The sequence below is a fragment of the Vicugna pacos genome, chromosome 1 (genome assembly GCF_048564905.1).
Source record: "Vicugna pacos chromosome 1, VicPac4, whole genome shotgun sequence".
Classification (NCBI taxonomy): Eukaryota; Metazoa; Chordata; class Mammalia; order Artiodactyla; family Camelidae; genus Vicugna; species Vicugna pacos.
This window is the reverse complement of record NC_132987.1, coordinates 57,623,578-57,645,960: the sequence shown is the minus strand read 5'-3', so window position 1 is coordinate 57,645,960 and position 22,383 is coordinate 57,623,578. Positions and strand designations below refer to the sequence as shown.

The following is a 22,383-nucleotide window of genomic DNA, read 5'->3' as shown; positions in this document are numbered from 1 at the left end:
TGTCAATGCTTGTAGTCAAAGTCATTTATTTTAATTTACATATGGCATTTCCAGATATTAATATATCATAATTAATTTAGTTAGTCTTTGGCCATTGGGATGACTTATTTTTTAATTTTATTTTTTATTCAAGTGTAGTTGATTACAATGTTAGTTTCAGGTGTACAGCAGAGATTCAGTTATACATATACATACATGTATATATTTCAGTCTTTTCCATGATATGTTATTATAAGAAATTGAATAGAGTTCTCTGTGCTATACAGTAGGTCCTTGTTGTTTATCTATTTTGTACATAGTAACATGTATCTGTTGGGACTATTTCTAGTTTGGGGCTTTACAATCAACATTTTATGAGCATCCTTGTAAATATCTTGTGCACAGATGCAAGAATTCCCCTAAGAGTCATAACTGAAAGCGGTATTGTTAGGTCACTTTCTGAGGCCAAGCTGCTCTTATAAGGGGATTTTATAACTAATAGTATATGACACAGTTGTGTTTCTATAATGTTGCCAAACTAGTATTTGCTTTATTATTAATAGAAGTATTATGGCTGCTTTTCTTCCCTTCTGGTTTTCCTGCTCCATCAGTAGTCACCCCATGGATCTCATGCCATCAGATCCCTCCCTGAGAACAATAATGAGTTTTATTTTTGTCTTTTGGCTCAGTAACATTGGAGAAAACACTGCAATATTGTCCCTTCCCATTTTCTGCTGCTAACACTCTATTCCCTGCTAGCTGTGGTTGGTCATCGTGTATAATCCTTACAACTCTACCTTTGTCAAGTAGCCTGAGATCAAAACAGCACCAGCAACTACCCCTAGACTGACTCCTTTTCCTTCTTTGCTTCTCTGTGGCCAGATTCTTTCCGATGCTCTCCCTAGTGCCTGCTTTGGCTCCTGCTTTGGTTACCTCCTCCGCCAAGAGTACCGTGGGACACTAGTTTAAATTCCTCCCAAACCCCTTTTCTGCCCTAACAGCCCTCTAGCCATTCCCCCACTTCCTCATCTCCCTGCTGTTTCCCACAGACTTTTCCTGATCATAATCTGGTACTTGCACACTGACTAGCTGATTCGTCATCTTTCCTGTGTCTGTTCTTTGGAGCAAAACAAGGTTCTCTCTGCAACCTCCACCCACCTCTAGTCATCAACAGCAACCATAGTGCCTGGTGTATCCAGCCTACACAGGCTCCTGACACACTCATGTCCTGGCAATTTAAATCTCTATGACTTCCAGGGGTGTTGGTCTTTTAACACCTGGATGAAAAATGTGGGTGGGGCGCACATACTGTGGTTCATCTCAGATCAGGCACTCCCTAAGAATGATAAATACCCTAGTAGACAAGTTTCCAGTTACCTGTGACACTCACTGTCCCTAGAAGGAGCAATCTTACATTTCACATGTTTCAGCTTCCCCCATCCCTTCTGCCTCACCACTGCTGATGGACAGCTGATTAAATATGGCAAAACCACTGGGTGGCTAGCAGAGTGGCCAGCTAGCATGCACAAGGTCCTGGGTTTGATCCCTAGTACCCTCATTAAAGATAAATGAAAACTTAATTATATCCCCCCAATAAAAATAAATGAAAGTTTTAAAATGTGAAAATACTTTTTTAAATGCTCAAAAATAGAATAAATGAAAAAACAAACAAACGAACAAACACTAAGTGGCCAGATACATGGCCAAGCTTCAATGGATGATCTACATCATTGATTCACTACAAGCTTTAACATTAGAATCACTCAGGAAATTTTAAAAAACTCTGCCAATGCCCAAACACCTCTCTTAAAGATATACATTTAAATGTCCCAATTTGTGATGATGTATATTTTTTTAATGCCCTCCCTCAAAACAAGTGATTCTGATAACAGCCAGCACTAAGAATTGAGAACAGAAAACTAAAACACAGAGCTTACTGTCTAAAGCATGACTTTGGGAAACTCTAGACCATAAAGATAAAGTTTTTAGTGTTTATTTGATTAACTATCCCTCGAATCCATTTAACTGAACAACTGACTGTTCAACTACTTGTGTTCCTTCTTAGAATACTAGGCTCATCAGAAGACTGTTCATTCAACACTCTAAGAAACCCTTGCTTCTCTGTGTCCATCACCCTAAACTATTATGTCACACACACTTGTTCAGTCTCAAGTTGGCTCCAGCACTGAATGACTTACCTCAGTCTGGACCTTCAAATCCTCATTTATACCCCAACCTTGACATTCCTCTCTTCTGAGATCAATTAAGACTATCAAAATATTGCTCTCATATTGTGTTCAGCAATTAACTCTGCTTTCCTTTATTGAAAGTTTACTTTGGTAGTCAGCAGGTTATCTTGCTGGTGCTTTCAGGGACGTCGATAACTAATCTTGGCTAATCCAACTGTCTCTGTGATCTAAGAGACACAGAGACTGTTGCCAGCTGAAGGCAGGTGCCAGACCTAAGAAGTCATAATGTATAGTCAAGAATAATGTTCATATTGGATTATGATACATGCAAGATGAATATATCAAAGAATCTGGATAATAAATAGGGACATGGAGCAAAAATATGCAGAGAGAAAGAACAGTGGGAAAAATGGTGTGGCCTCTGAGAGACAGTCTTCTCAGTTCCTGGCCTTCTACTGAAGGAGCAGGAAACAGCCTAACAAGCTGGCTTCCCTGATGCTAAAACTGTTTGTTGTTAAAACTCCCTTACTGCTTTTGTACTGAACAACACCCAAACTTTTCCATTATGTTCTCCACTCCCTATACATTCTTTACCAAGAATAGCTTTAACCCAGGCTATGCTCCAGGAAGGAGTTAACAGGCTGATAATCTCAGAAGAATGGACAGACCCTCCGGAGATCCTCTGTGATGCCAGAAGGATTCATTGAGGTTAAGAGGAATGTAGCATCCTGTAAAACACCCTGGCTGTTATCACCGTTTCTGTTCCATCCAGTTTTTCTATAAAACCTCAAGGCCCCCAACCCCAAAATGGATTCACAATCCCTAAGGCACTAGCCTGCTGGGACTCCGCCTTGCCTGACAAAGCAACTAAGTTGTTCTTTTCTGATTCTCGCGAAGTTCTGCCTCTGAGTCTCAATCTGGCTCTCAGGGTGCAGAGGCTGGTTTGGCTGCAACATCACTGCCTGTAAAGCCTGAATGTAGTGCTTTGTTCCCTCACTTGAAAATCTGGTTGAAGCTGTGATGTTGTGACAGGGCAGGGAAACTGCTTGTGTTTTGGACTTTTATGTATTTACCTAATTTGCTGCTTTATCAAGAAGTCCCAGTTATCAACTGTTGATGTATCAAAGAAGGAAATGAATCACTCTTTTTGTCTTCACAGATGGCAAAGAGGAGCAGCTGTGTTTCTAATGATTTGACCCCATGGATTCAATGAGGGTATAAATTGTGTTTTGTGTTGCTAGGTCATAAGGCTCTATCTGATTGGCCATTAAGCTCTTTCTGATTAGCTATTAAGCTCAGGCAGGACAAGAAACTGGCGAACTTCTGAAGGAGAGAGCCTGTGGAGGAGGGGTCATGAGAGCAGAAAGGGGACTAGGATGCTTTGCCGGCCCCATCCTTTAGAGTGGTCCCTAGATGGCCTGTGGCTCATAAACCAGCAGAGCTTAATGATCGGGGGAAGGACCATTCAAGGGTTCAGAACCGCTTTCAACAGACCTGACTCTGCATCTTGGCCAGCTGATGATCACTTAGGAAGAGCTGCCCTAGTGTAAGGAGGAACTTCATTCTGCCCGTACTTCTGATTTAAACATCCAGTCAAAACTGTGAGTGCATGAAATACCCTCCTTGTGCTTCTCAAGTTTTCACACACCAAATAAGTGTGTCTAAACCTGCTGAGTCAAGCGGTGAGTCCCCCTGAGCTGGACTGAATATACAAGTATATCTCAAGCTGAGAACAGAGAAAAGTGGGCACACCCCACTCCCATCATGAAGAGTATTGCTCACCCATCCCTCCTTTATTTGAACTAGGTTCTGTTCCTTGGAATCAAAATCTATTACTAGCATAATAATCTTATTGTTACAGGGTATCTAGGAATTTCTAAGACACTGAATAAAGATTGACCCTCAGCTTTAAAATAACCCTGGGAAGTACACATATTCATCTTCAATTTACCGATAATTAAACAAATGTCCCATTTTATAACTATGGCTGAACTTGAATACCTTGCTCCAAAGTCAAATAGCAAGGCAAAGGCAGAATGAGTCTGACCTGTTTCCCATCCCCCGTATTGCCATCCAGACATTTCCAGGGACTTAGAGGACCTACCAGGACCGAAGCAGACAGAAAACAGTTCCACAGGAGGGCATGTGCAAAGTTCCAGCACAGCTCCCACGGTATTTCTTAAAGCCGTCCTATGGAGAAGAATTCAGAGAGAATTATGAAGGTTAATATAACTTTATTCTTTTATGGCTCAAAACATTCCCAAGTTTCAGATCTGATGAAACTAAATAAGTGGAATACTTTGGCTTAAAACGAAAAAACATATAAAAAAGCAAAACACTTCTTCTTCACTGTTATTTTGTCTTAATAATTGCTAATGTGTTTAGCAGCTGCCTTCTACAATTGCAGAAAGTATCCATTTGAAAATTGAAAAATATTGAAAAATGATTCAATTGTTTTTGAATGTCAAGGAAATCAATTTTCTTTCTGTTTGGGTGCCTTTCAGTCCCATTGACCTTATAATATTTTTAAATAATTACTTCAATACTAAAATTTAGGAATCAAAAGCAGAATAATGTAATTGTACTGTATGTAACTCTGTATTGGTTGTAGTCTCTTATCCACAGTCGTTATAAGTACAAGATAATTTAAAGATTATTTCTAATTTTATCAAATCTTTCTGTGTTAATACTCAACAGCTTCATCATTTAGCTACTTTGCTCAGCTGTGAATTTCCATTTTCTCTATTTGAGGTTTAGAGAGTAATGATCAGCTAGAATTACCCAATAGCAATGGGGAATAAAGGCTGTCTCCATTTTTTCAACTGGTATTTTTTCAACAAATTACCAGATGGAATGATTATAAAGTATTTGCTTTCCTTTCTGAACACAGCCTGGTATCATTAAATATCCAGTAGGATCCAATGCTTCCTTAGCCTGTGTTTGTTACAAATTCTTATGGCTTTAATAGGAAAATATTGGGGCCATCATGTGTAAACTGTGCATATTTCTGTGCCCTTTTAGAGCCTTCAGAGGCTTGTGTGCTGTTTAGGCTTTATAAATTTATTCATCTACCTCAGCAAAGTTGATTATCTACTGAAACTATTGAGCAAATTGATCTATTTATTTTTGAGTGCCTGGTCATCTTATATCCATGTGTTTTTCCATCCAGCATGCTTGGGAAACAAAAGTGAATTGATCAAAATCCCTGGCTTGAGCAGTTAAAGGGAAAGCCATAGATATAAACATCTGTTTATAGGAACACAATACATGAATTTGAAAACAGAAAGAGAAAGAGCTCACCTAGGTTGTTCTGGGAACATGGAAGAAGGCATGCAACACTGACAGAATAAATTAAGAAAAGCTTATTAGGGAAATGTCCATTGAATTAATTTTTTTCTTTTTTTTCTATTTCAGGTATAATTGACATATAACATTATATTTAGCTTTAGGCATACAACAAGATGATTCCATATTTGAAAATATTTCAAAATGATCACCACAATAGGTCAGTTAACATCCATCACCATATACAGTTACAAAACTTTTTTCTTGTGATGAGAATTTTTAAGATCTACTCTCTTAACAACTTTCAAATATGCAATAGAGGATTATTAACTATAGTCGCCATGCTGTGCATTACATCCCCATGACTTATTTAGTTTATCACGGGAAGTTTGAAAGATAAATAACAGCAACTAACATTTACTGAGTTCCTATGACAAATTAGACATATTTTAAGACTTTACATGTATTAAGTCATTTAATCATCATAATAACCCCATGAATTAAGCACTATTATTATCCCATTACTTCATTTACTCTGCATTTTAAGTAAGGGGAACTCACAGAGCAGTTAAATAATTAGCCCTGTGTCACTTGGTCAGGTAACACAGGAAATTAGAATGAAATCTCCTATCTTCATTTTGACTGACAGGCCAATAAGATAAATATTGGTTACCAAAGTGTAAAACAAACCCCTTTCTATCAATACATTCTTTTTTACATGAAACGATATGGAGACTATGGAATCTTTCAGACAGATCAAGAACAGAAGCAAAGACTGGAAGAGAAAGTGTGATGGGGGAATTGCAGCACTTTACTTTGGAAACATGCTATGCTCTAAATCTTCACCCATCTTGGGGGAGGGACATCAGTAACGTCTTACCCCAAACATAGGGAGAGGGTCTTCAAGCCAATATCTGAAAGAGCTTCGAAATGTGTTCTCAAAAATTGGGTTATACAAAGCACTGCACCTGCCTCACTCCTGAGAAAGCTTTATCAGATTGCAAACTAGGAATTCAAAAGGAAAAATAGACCTGGTTTGAGGAGGTAGAGCCTAAAAAGGGCTTCTCCATTGGGATCCATCACTCCCCAGTGGCTAAAGGATGCTTGAACATTTTCAAGGTAAAGGTCATACAAGAGAATGCCAGCAAAGCATCTTCCTGATCTTCTCTAAAAGAGTTGCCTGGAGAATGGAGAGGCAAGAAGATCTCAGAGAAGAGACTGTATATGTAACCCGGAAAACCAGATGCTGAAGAAAGAATTACAAAGAGCTACCTGGAATAGAGTTATCCAGGTAATTTAAATGAACGATCTAGCAAAGACGTCCATGAAACTCATAAAGACATCACCAAGGGAAATACTTGGCTCTTACCATTCACCCCATGAATGATAACCAGCCCCTGCACTACAAAGTGTGATACCCTTGATCTTCCCTTGTCTTCCTGCTGACACTCCGGTAGAAGGGAATCTGAAAAGAGCTGGTGGATGGGAACCACTATTTCATGCATACTTCTGTACTTTTCTCTTAACTCAGCTCTGGTACTTGCCATCCAATTTCCTTGAATGTATGCTTTTACTGTGGTATTCCAACATTCCCCATTGTTTATCTTACATTCTCCTATTGATGAACATAAAGGTTATTTTCTGTTTCTTAATATTAGATATAACACTCCTATGAATATTCTTACTTACACATATTTCTGTATGTTACTACTTTTCTCTAGAATAAGTTCCTAAATGTATTATTACTAGGTCAAAGGAAGAGCCTTTCCAGAGTTGAAACATTCAGCATTTTGATTTACAAGTATTCTTTATATAAATGATAATAACCCTTTGTATATAATATACATTGAATTTTTTTCACAGTTGATAATTTATATTTAATTTTAATACTTTAAAAATATATATGTAGTTAAATCTATCAAGCTCTTACTTTGTAACTTAGTTACTTGTTTTTATGTTTCAGAAATTCCACCCTCAATTATACATCAAATGTTGACTTTTATTTTTTCCCTTATAACCACAGATTTTATATTTAACTTTGATTCTGTTGGGAGTTTTATTTGATATATGTTTAATAAAAGGAAGGAATTTTATTTTCCTGTTTTCTCTATTAAAAATGGAGCCATTTAAGAGGATATTTGGAACTCAAGCTTGGGCTATTTGGTGTATGTGTAAATCATAGCTTTGATTCTTAATCAGTTTGCTGGAAAAAATGTTCAATAACAAAACTGAAATACACAAATGTAAAATATTTGCAGATATAAAAGTCTCACAATTTGTTATCATTTACAAATATTTGCTTATTTTACCAATTCAAATTAGACTTTGTTTTGCATGGATTTGATTCAGCTAATAATACAAATTCCAACTTCAGTCAAAATGTCAAAATGAATGTTGACCCTTTCCTTCCAACCTCTACACTCAACTTGCCCTAATTTGGTGTTTTCTATTACTATTAATATCATCTGACTTAGGTTGAGTTTTCCCAGAAACAGACTCTGAATCAAGAATGTGAGTGCAAGGAGCATATTGGGGAGGTGATTCCAGGAAGAACTGGAAAGGAAGTGGAGAAGTGAACCAGAAAAGAGAAGGAAGCCAGTGAGGGTGTGTTATGGACATTTTACTGCTATGTGCACCCGAGGCTCAGTTCCACTGGAGAAAGCTCACAGAGCGTAGAACCTGCCTGAGTTTTAACACAATCAATGACTAACATTGCTCTTCTTTCCATTCCCTCTACCACATCCTACTTTTGGCCTGTAGTATCATTTTCTAAGTGATTGCAGCAACCATCTCATTAATATGTCCTCAACCAGGGGTCCAGAGTCTCCCTACTTAATATAATTATTTCTCATGCCTCAGTCTAATCTTTTAAATGTATAATTGCTTCAATAATGGTAATTCTCTATAAACAGAATCTAAATCCAAGGAATCAATGGCCTCCAAAACTTGCTGTCATCCCTCCTTTCCAGCTGTATCTTTTGCTTTTTTTTAATTAAATGGAAGATTTAAAAATTCTAGTGTTTTAGAATTTTCAAAAAAGTTTTACACATGTGGTTTCACATAGCCCCATAATAAACCTTTTTCCCCCTACCCCTAGATAGGACCCCTCTTCCGTCTCCCCACTGGTAACTGCTAGTTATCTGTATCTGTCAGTCTGCTTCTTCTCGGTTTTATTCACTAGTTTGTTGTATTTTTTAGATTCTACATGTAAGTGATACCATATAGTATTTGTCTTTCTTGGTCTGATTTATTTCACTTAGCATAATGCCCTCCAAGTCCATCCATACTGCTGCAAATAGCAAATTTTCATTCTTTTTTTACAGCTGAGTACTATTCTGTTACACACACACTTACACACACACACACTTACACACACACACACACACACACTACATCTTCTTTATCTATTCAACTGTTGATGGACACTTAGGTTTCTTCCATACCTTGATAATTATAAACATTGCTGCTATGAACACTGGGGTGCATGTATCGTTTCGAATTAGTGTTTTATTTTTATTTTTTTTGGCTGTATACTCAGGAGTGGAATATCTGAGTCATACAGTAGCTGCTTCTAATAACATATGCTCCAAGAAAACTGGGCTCCTTTCTCTTTCCAAAACATGCTCTGTGTTTTCTAAAAGTAGGCACCTTTCATACTTTTTTTTCTCCCTAGAATGCCATTGTATCTCCCCCATATCACTCTATCGAAATCCTATCTGTCCTACAAAGTTCAGGTCAACCTCTACCTCTTCCATGAAGTTCTCAGAAGCTAGAAGTAATAAAGTCTTTTAAAGTATCTTAAAACGTGTTATCTTTTACTTTGAATTGTATTTGTTTCATGTCCCCCTCAATTGTCTTTTTTGAGGGCAGATCTTTTCTCTACGCTTACATTCTCCATTAAATCAAGCTAGTCCCTTAAACATAAGAGATACGTAAGAGGTACGTATTACATTTATGCAATTATTATGCATCTTACTAAAGATAAAATATTTCAAAAACAAGAGTTGTTTTCAAATATCTGAGATGCTGTCAAGTGAATGGACTTAACCGTTTTCTACTGCCCTCACAGAGGATGATGAAAAGAAATTGATAGCAGTTACAGAGGCCATAAGGATTGAAAAAGGAGGCTTTCCCTGGGTTTTTCAGGGTGTATACCAGCTAAATATTTTCAGGGTGTATGCCAGCTAAATATACCAGCTTCCTATTCACTTCATTCAGCCATGCACTGGTTCTTTCAGTTAATTAGTTGATTGACAATATTGATATATATCAGGCACTATCCTAATTGCTGGGTACACAATAGTGAACAAAATATTCCTGCCTTCATAAAGCTTGTGATTTATTAAAGGAGAAAGACAAAAAACCAAACACAAATATATAGATTGTGGTCAGTGCCATGAAGAAAAATGACAGCGTACTCTGCAATAGATCATGACAGGGGTTTTGTATTACAAGCACACACACAAAAAATCCCTCTGAGAAAGTAACATTTAGGTTGGTAACTGAAGAATGGGGGTTGGGGGGAATTCTACAGAGAGAGTAACATGTGAAAAGGATCTGAGGTATGAAAGCTCAGGATAAATTTAAGAAAATAAAAGAGTACAGTATAAACAGAGAGTAGGAAGTAGAAGAAATTTCCAAGAGCTAAGACTGAGTTTGTCATTGGCTAGATCATCTATTAACTTGTAGAAAAATTAAGGATTTTGCATTTTATCTCAACTGCAGTGGGAAATCATTGAAGAATACTAAGATGGGGAATAACATGATCATATTTGTGAATTTAATAGATCTTGGCTGTCGTATGGAGAATAAATTGGAGGAAGACAATCATGGAAGCTGGGAGACCAGAAAGAGGGCATTTTTGGTCTACCAAGTGAGGAATTATAGTGTTTTACTCTAGAGCAGTGGCCTGGATTGGAGACAAAGGGAATGGATTAAAGATACATTTTTAAATTTAAATGGACAAGGCTGAGTGATTAGCTACTGAGTAGGAGCAAAACTAGGGCTCAAGAATAATTTTAGATATTTTGGTTTGAGCAACCAGGTGGCTATTAGTGAATTTAATGATATGAGGAAGACTAGAAAAGAACAAATGAAATCGAGGAGAGATGCTCAATATAGAGATACTTCCTCCTGTCTCTGCTGTTCTCAGAGGAATCTGGTTGGATTTACCCAGTAGCTCTGTCTCTGTTTTCCCAAGTTTCTCCAGTTTGCTTTTTGGATGTAAAATTATTGTTCAGAGTCCTTTTTTGATCCCTCGCTGTGTTTAGATCCATCTTCAGACTGGAGATCTGCTGGATTCAGATTCAGAACTGCTGGTTACAGCATGCTCTGTTTCCTTAGACATCTTGACCTGCAGCCTAGAAGTAAAAAATATAAATATGCTTTTCCATGGAAATCTGAGCACATCACAAATGCAATCGAAAGTAAAAGCGAAAGCAATGTATAAAGTCTAGTGCAGTTGAACAACATTGAAGTTTTTTATTTGGGACTCTTTAGAAATTTTATACATGTTTTCTTTGTCCCCAGGAAGTTCTCCCCAGATCCTGTCTGGACTTTCATGAGGCTGTGTTGGTTGGAAGTGTGGCATATTTGAAATGAGGATTTTTCAAAGTTTTAAAGCCCCTGTATCTTTTTTTTTTTTTCCCCTAATGCATTATATGCAAATAAAATCCAAGAGCTCTGGCTGAAGTGGGAGTAGGTGCTTCAAAACATCTCAAGGACTCTAAGTACCTCTAAGCGTCTCACAGATCACAGTCTAATGATAATTTTAAAAATTTAGCAAGGAAGATTTCAAAATTCAATCCTGATAAGGTCTTTCTGCCAAGAAAAAAGCTTCGTCTACAAAAGTATGATTGCCTTGCTAGTTTAGCCACCAGATCACTGTATGTTTGTGTGTTAACTTTCCAGTCTAAGCCTGGAGGTCTTCAGCCCAATCCGGGTCTGGATTAGATGATCTTAAAAGCTGCTCTCATCCTGGAACATCGATGAGTTTAATTATTTGAGCTTGGCTCTGTTGAGACTGATGCTCTTGATAACTTCTTCAACTTTCCCTTTGAACTGTAGGTCAGTGTGTGCTTGTGGGAAAAGGGAAGGCGGTAGCAGGTCTGGACGAGCATGGCACATGGTGGTAGGAAGGAGGCTGTGTGGTTTGTCTTCCCACCAACAGAAAGCTAGTTACCGAATTTCATTTATGGGCTTAGTTCCAGACTCAACTGTGGGACTGAGAATGAGAGGAAGCCTCAGATCACGATCTGTTTTGTTATCAGGAAAATTTGTGAAGTTATGATTTATGCTCATGGGAAAAAGACATTGTGAATAAATACATTACTTGGCCTTATTGTTCTGTTCGTAAAATATCAGATGAGAGACCCTCTTAAAAGGAATGTCACTGAGGAAAAACATGAATAAATGAAAAAGTTTTATCTCTGGCTTTTAATGTCCTTAAGGCTTGTCTGAAAGCCCTAGTCAATCATGGCATAATCTTCCAAGGAAAGGGTTACAAGTTTTGCCAACTAAAATGAGTCCATGAATGTAATACAAGGAGAAGTCCCTATTTTCATCTGTTCTTTTCTGTTATCCTGCAATAATACAGAAGCAGATCCCTAGAGAATTTGAAATTTCATGCGATAGAATCTGAGGTCTGGCAGTCTTTCAGAAGCAGAGTGTGCAAGTCAGTCTTGTTTTCTTGTGGGTATATCAGGAATGAAGCAGGGGAAAAAAATAGAGGAAAGGGATCTTCAACAGTAACTCTCACATATGCCAAAACTTGAGAACCATTTTGGTTAAATTTATCTCTCAAAGTGCAGTGATGCCTCCAGAAAGGTATATTGCTTTAATAAAACAGTTTCCTCCCCTGAAGTTTGCAGTGAGGGAGATCAACGGGGGTTGTGGATAAAGAGGAGGGATGGATTCGTTTGGAGTACCCCGTCCCTGGATGTGGGAAAGCAGATTGCCTTTGGTTCACTAAAAGCAATCTTAGTAGCTGAGTGAGATTTTGAATTTCCCTTGCTTTGCAATATAACCTAAAGCCCTAGTATAGGAAATGCCCAGGAGACCAGACCAGATGGGGAGACAGAATCTATCATTTCACATGTGTAGAAGGGCTTTGAAAATGATCAAATACTGCAAAAATTAAAGTGATGTCATTTAAAAACAGTAATATTAGTATATATGAAATAATTATTCACGAATCAAAAGTAAAGCCTCTGACTTCTTAGGAGACTGGCTTCAGTCACTGCAATATTTTTAACGAGAGTGATTCTTTATCTTTTGAAAGTGCACTTGACTCCAGGAAACATCTAAGCATCATTTGAAGTTGGTTCTGGAAAATAAGTTAAGGAAGGCCCCTTTTGGAGTAAAAATTCAGTTTTAATTTAAAACAATATCCAGATTTTCTCTACAAATCCTTCTCAAAACATTGAAACATTGGGATCAGCATATGGCATCCAGGGTATCTACTTTGAAGGCAATCAACCAGAAAATTTCTTCTATGTTTATTTTAACAAATAAGCATATGGTTAGATTTTGTGTAGTAGAATCCAGGGTTTGGCAGTCTTTGAGATACAGACTGTCAAGTTAGTGACCCATGTTTTCTTGTAGGTGTATTAGAAATGAGGTGGGAAAAAAAATGAAGATTTTATTTATTTAACTTACATCATTGAAACGAAAAGGAAAGAGTCCTCTAAAAAGTTTTTAAGCACATATATATATATATATATACAGTTCCTTAAAAGTTCTGATTAAAAATTTGCAAGTGGTCTGGAGATAATAAATGAAATCGTAGGTATAAATTGCTCCTTCCTTGAGAAGTAAATTGGTCCAAGTCAGTGTACTATTTACATTCTGACCTTTTCCAAGGGTAGGGTGATAAGGGGATAAGATTCAATGGAAGAGAGAGAGTTAAGAGAGTTAAGATACTGACTTGACCAATTATTTATTATGGTTTCCTCAGTTGAGCCACTTCAACACTGCATTTGGGTCTTACCGTCTCCATTTATCAAGTGGGATGGGAGACCGGAGTAGCTGTACCAATGCACATTATTTCCCCTTGATCCCGGATTCTCTTCATGATTCTTCCCTGTGGGGAGAGGCAGAGAGAAGGAGAATGCGTATGCTGGGAAGACGGAAGCGGGGAGGTTCCCCAAGGGGTGGGGGCATCTGGATCGACTCTGCGGTGCCTGGGACTGTTACCACGCTATGGGTTGCCTCAGAACAATAGTGCCAGGTTCCTGCTCTACTGGCTAGGGCTGGCCGATATTTCAAGGCAAAATCAACAAGCCTTGAGTAAGATGAGACTTTTAATGACCTCACAGGGAGCTAGAAGATTTGCTTGAGAATCAAAGTTTAACTTTATCCCAGAGCTAAATATAGGAAGATGGGAGTAATTCTTTGGGAAACCACCCAGAATGTGATAACATTACATTTTTGAAATAAAAGAACCAGAAATTGCTTAGAGTTGGAATGGACCTCAGAAGGCTGGCTCGACAGCTTCCTTTACTGATGGGGGTAAAGGTGGCTGTGGGAGGGGCGTCTTGCTTAGTGCAACACACTGGCTTTTGGTAGAGCCAGAGGCAGATTCAGGGCATTCTGGTTTCCGGTGCTGCTTATTTTATGTGCCTATCTCTTTCGAAATACATTCATTCCATTCACTCGTCCAAATAGCATTTTCTAGAACATGAACAGTGTTTAGATCCAGTTTGTCTTTTTCTTTCCAAGAAATTAAGAGGATGATGATCTCTCTGAATAAATTTCCATTTGGATAATCTGCACACGGTCAGATCCTGCTCATGAAAGGTAATTTGGAAGAGAACCAGCAGGAGTGGGCTGATATATGGAGCCCTATGGTTAAAGAAACCACAAGCAGGCACCCAGCCAGGCTGGTGAGGAGGAACAGGTGGTCAGGTAATCAGGAAGCTGGAGTCTATTTTCAGGGGAGCCAAAATGAGTAGTGACGTCAGAACCTGAAGTATTCAGGTATGATGAATGACAAGTTCTCCAGCAGAGCCACATTGGTGAGTTTTATGGGTTCTACCAATATTTTTGTTTGAATGAATTCCTTAAAATCACTGTGATAAGCAAAGTAATTTTTAAAAGATTTACTTTTGGTATTTCAGCTCTGTTAATTTTACTTGGACCACAAAGTTTTATTGAACAGGTGGAAAAATTCTTCAGAGGACACTTTCCTTTATTTAAAAGGAAATCAAAATTGTTTCTCTTTCCTTTCAAGTTTTTTTTTCCATATGTGTATATATGTGAACATATATATAGTATATGTTGCCTCTTTCCTAATTTTCTTTTACTCTATTACTCTATAGTTGGTAGTAAATCATATGGGTTATTAATCTTTGGGTCTACAAATCAAATTTTGGTAAAAGATTGGGCATGGATTTTTATATATACTTAAATAAATACATATTTAAGTTATATATTATACGTTTATTATCTCAGAATGAATTTTTCCTAGATTTGCCACAGACAAAGCTGTTAATAAGATGCTGAGATTTCTGGGGTTAGGGTGGGAAAAACTGTACATCTCCTTGAGACTTGGAGCGACCTCGTCCTCCAGCAGGTTGGGAAGGCTGTTGTTTACCTATCAGACTCTAGAGAACAGAACAGCAGAGAAGGCTGAGCAGTCCCAGCAGAGGCACTTCTAGATGCTATGTGGAGAAGCAGGGATGCCAGCCTGAAGGGTACCACAGGCTGGACTAGTTATGATGTGGACCTTGTTGGAGATGGTCCCAAAAGAGGGAAATGGTGATAAGTGTGGGCACAGCAGACTACAATAATGAGAGAGGGAGACACCCAACTCTAGAATTCAAGGGGTCTTAGTAGCTGAGGTTTTATTGCCCAAATAGTTGGCTTTTTCTATTTCTCTGTGATCCCACCAGAAGCTGAGTCTGTAGGTTACCAGAATAAGGCTGGACAGCACTATTCACAATAGTCAAGACACGGAAACAACCCAAATGTCTGGATAAAGAAGTTGTGGTACATTTATACAATGGAATACTGCTCAGCCATAACAAAGAATAAAACAATGCCATTTGCAGGGACACGGATAGACCTGGAGATGATTGTCATTCTAACTGAAGTAAGCTAGAAAGAGAAAGAAAAATACCATATGATTTTTTGTGTCCTAAAGAAAAGGTCACAAGTGAACTTACCTACAAAATAAAAACAGACTCACAGACATAGAGAATAAACTTATGGTTACCAGGGGGTAGAGGGGGTGTGAAGGGATAAATTGGGAATCTGAAAATTGTACCTCCTGGGGAGTGATGGACATGTTAGCTATCTTGATTGTGGTGGTGGTTTCATTGGTGTAAACATCTATCACAATTAATCAAATTGTACATCTGAAATATGAGTAGTTTACTGTACAGGAACCATACCACAATAAAGGTGTTTTTTGTTTGTTTGTTTGTTTTTTAAAGAGGAAGGCTGGAGAAGTTGGCTACAACAGAGTCTCTCTCAGCAGGTACTAACAGAAATTCCTGTCTAGAGACCCTAACAGGAGGAGGAAGAGAGCTTCAGTGAAGTGGGCTCTGGACTCAGGTTCAAGTCCTGACACCCTGGCTTATTTCTTCTGCGAATTTCTAACTTTTTCTGCCCAAATTTCATTTTTGGTAAACTTTGTATAATCATACATCCTTAGTTTCCCCCCAACTCCCAACTCCAAGGATGAAATAAAATCACAAAATGTTTCCAACTCAGAATCCTCAATGATGGAAACTGAACAAAGATGAAAATTTAACACTATGAGAGACGTTAATGTATATTCTCTACCAAAAAATTGATTTCTTTATATTTCTTCCTATGTTCTCTACACTTAGCTCTCTAGCAAGGTCCCCAACAAAATGTGGAAACTGCAACAGCCTATGATTTTGCTGGAAATGGATATGTTTCATTTTGAAGTGGTCTTCTCCATCCTTTTCCCATGAAGCTGAGGCCAGCGAGATGAGAACACCTACAGCTGTGCTAGAGCCAGGACACGCCCCAGCATCAGCCTGGGAGCCAGTCACAAGTAAGCTAGACCACATACAGAAGGGAACTAGTCATAAGCAAGGTAGACCAGATGCAGAAGGGATGTCTGCAGATCGGAAACACTTTGGTGGGCCAGGCTTAGAAATACAGAATCAGCAAGCAATAGGATGAAATTCAGCCAGGTGTCCAATAGCAAAGCAGTCAGCCTCTGGGGTGGCTGTGAGAGGAGAAACGGGGTGCCACATCAGACAGCTAAAGCTCACTCCCAAGGCTGCTGTCAGCAAGAACTGGGTGCTGGTCCAGGCAGCTAACTGGTGTTCATGATATCAGAAAGCTGGAAACAGGGGCTTGGTTTAATAACAGTCTCAGAGCAAGCAGGAGCAAGTGGGGCCCCATTTCCGAAAAAGTGGGGTGAACATTTATATAAGGAGAATGTTTGAAGTGGAGCTTCAATTCTCGTTATTTGTCCTGATGAGAAAATTTCTAGATTAATAGTACAGAATTTCTCCAGCTTGGCCTGAACGTAGGCAGATAAGCTTGATTTGACAGTGTGGGTGACAGAAGGAATAGAAAGACCATTTACTGCATATTAAAACCCATAACCTCTAAACCTGCTTTTCAGCAATAAAGATAATATTTGGGTACTTATTGCTTCTATTTCTGGGTCTACTCAAGTGGCTGCAAAGTTGAAGCTGGAAAAAGAGAAGTGATTAATTATCAACTCTCATATCTTCAAACAGGAGGAGACATGGGTTCAGTTTCTAAACCAGAGTTCAAGGGCAGAGCAGGCCAGTAGAACAACAGTGGAGCTGATGTGGCCATGGGAGAAAGCCTCCTCCAGTTACTGCAGCAGGGCCGAGCCTGCAACGTGGGGTCTCACGTGAAGCACTCAGGGATGGAGGTGGGAAGGGAGCCGCAAAGATAAGCTGGGCACAAGAGTAATCTCAGAATAATAGCTCACTCGTGTATACAGAGTCATCTGTCTGAGAATTTCTGATGGGTAAGGTTTTTCTTTGCATCCATGCACAGTGGTCTGGCATCTCTAATGTAGGAATGAATTAAATTTATTTTCTCTCATGGTCATGACTGCTTCTACAGGCATTGCATCACTCATCAAGATGAGTTCACAGTCGTATTTAGCCTCTGTCCGATACACATGGTTTTACACACACATACACACACCCTGTCTATATTTATTCTGCAGAAAAATTTTATGAGTCTGTGACTCTAGGTGAATGAGGAACATAAAACCAAGTTGCTAACTAAAGAAAAAATTAACCAAAGCAGAATTTTGACAGGAGCTATGAGATATTTTAGGCCTAGAAAGAGGTAGTGTAGAGCAGTGGGAGAAAGACTAAATAGCCTTCAGTCCTGGTCCTGTAACTTGCAAACTAACTTTTGGCAAAGTCATCCCTCTTTTATAAGCTTCACCTTTCTCATCGGTAAAATTAGAATGCAAATACCTTACTCAGAGAGATTCTTGCAAGTTACATGACTAAAAAGTTGGTAAAAGGAACTGGCCAGATACCCCACCCTTAGGATTTGGATAGGCCCACTGATCTCGGGATTTCAATCTAAATTGTGTTTTTAGCTTAAATGATGTGGGGAATAATGACCATTCATTATCTCACTTTTTTTTTCTTTTTCAACTAAGATCTGAGTCTCTGAGGGATGAAGTTGGAATGCCTCCATGACAGGAGTGTGGGGCCAGAGTGCTTGCAAATGTTTTATTTGATTTGGAATTTTAAAGCTCCATCAGGAATTAAGGTAAGCCCAGGGACAGAGCTATTAAGGAAATTGGAAAGGAACAGACAGTTCTGGAATGTGGTAGCTCCTGTTTGATTTTAAATGTAAGTCAAATATTAATTTTTCTAAAAAAAAAAAAAAACAAAAGCAAACAAACAAAAAAGCCCTCTTCCTCCAGGGAGGCCTTTTTCTCCCTCTCTCTTCTGTTGACAGATTGCTGGTGGCTTGCCTTTCACACTAATTTATTTGGAGGAAAAAAAAAGTCTTCAGATGATCTATTCGAATAGGAAAAAAAAGTCTTCGAAATAGCTCCCCTGTCGCCAGCATCAACAGCAGCTGAACAGGCCTGGGGTTGTTGCATAGTGAGAATCATTCCTTTCATTTCAAGAGAATCAAAGCCGTTTGGGGCAAACGAGAGCCCTGGTTACACATGATCAAAATAAACTAATGTTAGATTTGCTTACGGAAAGTGTCCATGGAGTCTCCTGCCGAAGTCTGAGCATGCTTTTTATTGTTCCATCGGGATTTTGCAGGGAAGACAGAAGTCAGTTTTGAAAACCTAGGCTGATTTGGGGAAAATAACGAAGGATTTGAAGATCTTGTCTTCCGAATTCCTTCCTGCTAGAGGTTCCCTAAAGCAAGGGGTGCGATGGTGCTGTTGACATGTAAACAGAAGTCAAAAGGAAATTCAAGCTCCTGTCAAGATTCATTCCAAATATAATAAAAAAGGAAGTGATTGGATCTCTTTTAAAGCTTTTGGATGGATTCTCCTGTGCTTTGGCTGGTCTCTGAATTTGCAAGGAATGGGGAATAAAAGCGAAATTGCAGGCTCCCAGTTAATATCCATCTTAACAACAATTTCAACATCTTATACTTCCAATGGCCCCTTTTCTCAAATCATCATTTTTTTCTTTCTTACTTTTATGTATTTTTGTTTTCTTGCTCTTTAAATTTTTTTTTCTTTTTTTGCAAAGCCAGTGCTCCATGGCATTTAGCATACATGTTTTCTATTTTGGCATATAAAATTCAGCATACTGCTCCTGCCACTGCCCATCTGTGTGGCCTGTGGGCCTCTGTTTCCTCCTTTGTAAAATAAGAGAATTGAGTGAGACTTGTAGTGCTCAAACTATGCTCTTCCCAGGGTTCTTCAGCTTGTGCACTGTTGATGCTTTAGGATGGCAGTTGCTGTGGGAGGCTGTCCTGGTCGTCAAGGGATGGTTGGCACCATCACTGGCCTCTACCTGTTAGATGCCTGTAGTTCAACTGTACTCTCTCCCCTGGTTGTGGAAAACCAACAACACCTCCAGACATCGTCAAATGTCCCCTGGGATGAAAAAGTCACTACCTAAAGCAGTAGTTCTCCAACTTTGGTGGGTAGCAAAACCCCTGGGGAACTTGGTAAAAACATAAAGGCCCAGACTTGATTCAATTACAAGGCCAGAGCCTCTGTGGTTTTTATTATTATTATTATTATTATTATTATTATTATTATTATTATTATTATTATTATTATGTTTTTAAATACACAACAAACTTAAGAACCACTGTTCATAAAGAATTGTACTGATGAAGTGGTTCTCAAAGTATGATTCTTGTTCCAAGAGCCTCAGCATCACCAAGGAACCTGTTAGAAAGGCACATTTTGGGGCTCCACCCTAGACTTGGTGCATCAGAAACTCTGAGATGGAACCCAGTTGTCTAGGAAATGGCCCAGGCAAATAAGTGGATTTTGGCACACCCAGAAAGACATTCAGGAATGAGAAAGACCCAGGAAGACTAATTTCGCAACACAGAGTTGATACCATCGGGCAGAGTATTGCCTGGAATCAACTTCTCTGTCTGCATGGCTCTTATCATCATATGGTCCTGAACTCTTGCTCTGATTCAGCCTGAAAAGGCAGATCAGATTGTCCTTCTTGGGGAGGGGAGGTCTGAAGGATGGCACATCTCAGACTCATGAATCCTCCATGGCACCTTGAGTCCTAACTCATAGACTTACTCTTTGGGCAATGACATTGACTCAAGACCAATGGTTCTCAATCTTGGCTTCATATCAGAATCACTTAAAGGACATTTAAAAATCTCAATGCTCAGGCCATACCCCAGGCCAATTAAATCAGAATCTCTCTGAGTGGGAAGCAGATATCAGTATTTTTGCCTTCTTAGATGAGTCCAATGTTCAAGCAAACTTGAGATGGCAATTGAATACTTTCTATAAAGTCACACAGGTTTTGTGCAGAGGGAGATAAGGTACTAGGACATGCAGAAGGTTTGAAAGCACATGGCAGTTTGGGGATTAGCAGAAAGTTTGGTATGGCTACAACCTGTAAGCTTTTGATTCGATGCTAATGCCACTTCTTCTCCTAAGTTTTCTTAGATCCTTCTACCAGAAGCCAGCTTTGCAGGCTCTGCATTTTTACAGCACTTCGAATTCAGTGTAACAGGTACAGCTTCTACTTTGTATTACAGTCCTGTGCGTCATGTTTGTCTCCTATACAACATTGTGCGTTCCCAGGGATAAGGATTCTGGCTTATTCATCTCCCCTTTCCCCTGGAATACCTAATTTGACAGTAGATATACACAGATATAAATTTAATTGACATATATTAAATGATGTGGAAATGTCATAAAGTATCCTGGCACTTTGCCCTCAGACTCACAGCAGGACTCCCTAGCCAGCATGCTTCAAAACCTTCCACAAGTAGATTAATAACTCTGGACTCCAAAGTCTTTATCTGAAAATACAGACAAAACTTATAGCAAAAGTCTGGGCAGATGACCCAAGTGCAAATTCTGGAATACTGAACATCCCAAGTGTTCAGTACATACTCAGCTCCAAAGTGGAGCTGTGCCATCAGTGAGATAAACCAAATGAGTGAGTTTTGGTGGAGAAAAGTAATACAAGCATGATTCTTTGGGGGCCCTTGGAGTTACAGAGCCAAGGTGTTTATAGCCAGATTGGTCAAACCCAACAAAATGAATAAAGGAACGAGCATGAAACTCTGACAGCCTCCTGGGCGGAGTGGTGATTGCACACAAAAGCCTTCTTTGGGGAAGTCCTACCAACTACATGATAGGTGTTCTTTCCTGTTGGCCTTCCCTCTCGCTCACCATCTTAGCGGCCAGGGAGACCCTGGTGGAATTGCCGCAAGCAGTAGGAGACCACAGGAATGCTTCCAGCAGGCAGGCTGCAGAATAAGGGTCCAGTGCATAAGCTCTCAGGAATCCTTGTGAGTGCGAAGCCAAGGAACAGGAAAGAAGGGAACACCTTGGCTCAGAAGGTACTCCTGACAGAGGAACAGGAAAGCCTCCAGCTAGTCCTGTGGAGTCTGGCAGCCATTTCTGTCAGCTTTCCCATTCCTAGATTGGTACTCATTGCTTCAATCCTGGGGGTGCTGGATTTCTTAAACTGCCTCTTTGTTCAACTTTTACCATAGGAATTTATATCTGAAAACTGTCTGAGTTGTTGGGACATTTGTACGAGATAAGGAAACTGGGGCTCATCACACGGTTGGTAAACTGACAGAGGCAGGACGGAAGTCAAGCTACTCCTTCCTCCAACAATTCTCTGGGTCCTGTGAGACCCTCGTCTGCACAGAAAGGTGGGCTATTCATTGTTTCCTTGCCCCTACCCGCTGCCGCCATGCACAGACACACACTCACACAAAGTGGGATGAAAAGGCAAGGGAGGGACCTTCCTTAAGGGAAGGGGCGGCAAACTTTGACTCCCCAGGCCCAGGGCTGAGTCCATCCTTTGCCTTTTCACAGCTCTGTACACTTGGACTCATCACTTTTCTCCTCAAGCCTCCCAGCTGGCCCAGTCGGCCCTCTGGGGCTTTCACCACAGCCCGCGAAGGAGCTTCCGTGCTTCCTGGAAAGGTGAAAAACTCCGCAAACTGCGAGGTCACGTGCGAATTCCAGAAAATGATGAGGGCCCTAACCTCACCAAGCCGGATGTTCTTCCTCTCTGAAAAGGGAGTCGTCGTATCCATCCTGCCACCTCCAAGGGACCCCACGCGTCAGGCGCTCCGCCCCAGGCTGGCCCCCAGCGGCGCTGGCTCCCCGGCACGGGCCGGGGCGTGCAGCCCCAGGCTTCCCAGCGGCCGAGCCCGGAGGCTGCAGGGCGCGCGCTGAGCGCCGGCGAGCGGCCCGCGGACGCTCGGGCAGCAGGAGGAGCGTGTGAGCTGTGGGCGTCGCTTT

At 39.8% G+C, this 22,383-nt stretch overlaps 1 long non-coding RNA gene across 1 annotated transcript; it reads right to left on the bottom strand.

Annotated features, from left to right (window-relative positions):
- Positions 1-9,936: 9,936 nt before the first annotated feature.
- On the bottom strand, positions 9,937-22,265 carry LOC140696844 (uncharacterized). The gene is made up of 3 exons (XR_012073411.1): positions 22,125-22,265; positions 13,441-13,533; positions 9,937-10,813 (listed from the first exon to the last, which is right to left on the bottom strand). It is a non-coding gene; the product is annotated as an uncharacterized lncRNA (long non-coding RNA).
- Positions 22,266-22,383: the final 118 nt, after the last annotated feature.